The sequence below is a fragment of the Frankliniella occidentalis genome, unplaced genomic scaffold (assembly GCF_000697945.3).
Source record: "Frankliniella occidentalis isolate FOCC.00 unplaced genomic scaffold, Focc_3.1 Scaffold643, whole genome shotgun sequence".
NCBI classification, from domain to species: domain Eukaryota; kingdom Metazoa; phylum Arthropoda; class Insecta; order Thysanoptera; family Thripidae; genus Frankliniella; species Frankliniella occidentalis.
The window spans coordinates 16,007-18,817 of NW_026267758.1; positions in this window are offsets into that span (position 1 = coordinate 16,007).

Sequence of the window (2,811 nt, forward strand, 5' to 3'; positions counted from 1 at the left end):
GCGGACGGACACCACGGGAAAGAGGGGGAGGGGGGCGGTAACAAGCTAGTGGTGCTGGTGGAATGCGCGTGCCGTGCGGTGCAGCGGGCGGCGGGCGGGCGGGCCGCCCAGGGGTAGGCAACCAGGCCGCACGACCGCCCGGCGGGCCCACCTACCCAGAAGGGCGCCCTGGCACGCCGGCGCCGCGCCCGAGCCCGCGCCGCAGAGCTCATTTTTGACCTCACATGTATGTGTATCTGTACATATGTATGTAGTATGTATGTATGTATGTATGATATGTGTGTATGTATGATATGTGTGTATGTTGTATGTGCGGAAGGGAGGGAGGGAGAGACGGGAAGCGAGCGAGAGAGAGAGAGAGAGAGAGAGAGAGAGAGAGAGAGAGAGAGAGGGAGGGAGGGAGAGACGGGAAGGGGGGAGGGGGGTATGAGATGAAAGATGAAACAATTTCGCGCTCCGCACCGTCGTCGGTCGTACACACTTCCGCGACTGAAAGGCTCTGATCTCAGTAACTTTATTTATGGGGCCTTAAAAAAGTTATCTCTATTTGCGAGGGTGGTGCGATGATGAAGCTGTGTGTGAGTGTGTGTGTGTGTGTTTGTCGTCTGCTGTTTTCATGATGCGTCTCTGAGTGCTTGCACTTATTTGGACCGAGGGACCACCTAGAAAGTACGTCCGTCATTTGCCGCGAGGATCCGACCAAGTTCAGCGTCTGCAAGCTGTCTTAGCGTATGATGGGTAGGCAACATCTCGCCTGCAGTGCATGCGGGTACTGCAGGGTGGCCTACCCCGCGTCTCGCAGGCGCCTAGCTTCCGCGAATTTTCCGAATGAATCTGAGAAAATAATAGAAAGAGACGTACTTTCTCGACGATCCCTTAAGCCGCATCTCTGTTATATTTCGGCTCGAACTGTGACTTTCTTCTTCTCACTGTGATGTGAGTCATGCCACAAGCTAAAGAAACTCTCAAGTTACAAATCTATTTGGTGCAAGAAGCCCTCACACACACACACATACACACACACACACACACACACAACTGGGAGAACAGCACGCAAGAGTCTAACCCACGCGTAGCAGAATGAGAAGAATGTGCGAACTCTCGCAACGCCGCGGCAGCAACAGTCCTTCACCCTCAACGGGAGGCGGTTGGAAGCTGCTAGATCTTTTTGAAGGGGGAGTGGTGGAGGAGCGAAGCAGCTTGTGCGGTGGTGCAACATGGCGGGTGCATCGCCTTCGCCTGCTGCCCGTGCCATGTGTCATTGGCTGACCACCACACTCCCCCCCCCCCTTCTCTCGCTCGAGATAACTCGGCTGGACAGTGGGGACCGGGGAGGGGGAGAGGAGGGCTCCTCGAGCTCAATCCGTTCAATCGGACTCAAGCTTGTTGTCGTTGTTGCTGTGACGTTTTTTTACTATTATTTTCGTTTTACCCCGTTTGATTTATTATTTGCATTCTCTCCGCGTCACTCCTTGCTGCGCGCTCCGTCGCGGCGGGGGCAGTCACACGGCGTGACAACCGCCCCGGCGGACACGTGACAGCAGCTGCAGGTATAACAACACGTGGCAGTTGTGACGCCCCCCCCCCCCTCTCTCTCTCTCCCTCTCTCGTGTCAGCGGGACCGGCCAGCAGTCTAGTCGCGCCGTCCGCTGTCCAGCTTGCTGTCCTTAACAGGGGCCTTCCCTCGCATCAGCCAAGCGGCGTGGCGAGGTGCAGAGGCGCAGCACCCTGGAATAGATCCGACCCGTCCTGGAGATGCGGAGAGGCTGCCCTCCAGCAGGCCAACAGGGAATAAGGTGCCTTTTTTTTGCGGGAAATTTGAACTGGCCGAGTGCGGCAAAGGATGCGGCATGAGTATGACTCAGTGCAAGGCAGCCTCCCTGCTGAGGCCATAGAGAAAACGTTTTGTGGGTCGGGATATAGTGTTAACGGCTAGTGCTCCATATGGAGATGGAGGAGGGCGTGTTCGGTATAGCGCGCGCCTGCCTCCCCCGCGTCGGCCCGAGGAGATTTTAAGACTTTAAAAGTACATGACAATGCCGTCACGATCGTTTGTTTTCCCCCTCGGACTTGCGAGCCTCGTGTCCTCCCGTGTATCTAGTATAATGGTTGCTCTTCGTACTGCGCCCACTTATTTGCGTGCGTTTTACATGATCCCACCCTGCATCTTCCAAATAAACATTAGCATTATTGTGTGTTTTTTTTTTTTTTATGACGATCAACACCAAAACTGCTGATAAGTTATCATGAGGAAGCTTGCAACGACTGGCTTTAATTAACAGGCTACGCCCTTGGGTGTTTTCTGCGTTGTTTAAAAAGAAACTAGAACGAGTATGAGAAGAGGGGGATGCACGATCAACCAAAACCTCTTAAGCCCCTCCTTTCACCAAAAAGGTGAGTCAATCGCCACGGTCTCAGATCCGTGGCACAAGTCAAATTTTGTCTTCATTCGGCTGTTTTAGCAACGGTGGATGACGCGAGTGGCGAACAACACCGCAACTCCTCGCGTCACTATCTCATTGAGAAATACAAACGTGGAATCGCCGTCGAGAAAACGAAAAGATGTGGATTTTGGGGACAAAATTACGTTTCTTCGACAATTTCGACGTTGAAGCTACATCGACGTCGATTTTTGACCATAAGCATCTAAATCGACGTCTATTCGACGTCTACGTCGTTGGCTTCTCACTGGCCGGAACGACTACGTCGAGCACTCCCCCGGGCGCTACAAGATGCTGAGCACCCCTTTGCCGCACTCCCCCGGGGCGCTACAAGGTGCTGAGCACCCCTTTGCCGCACTCCCCCGGGCGC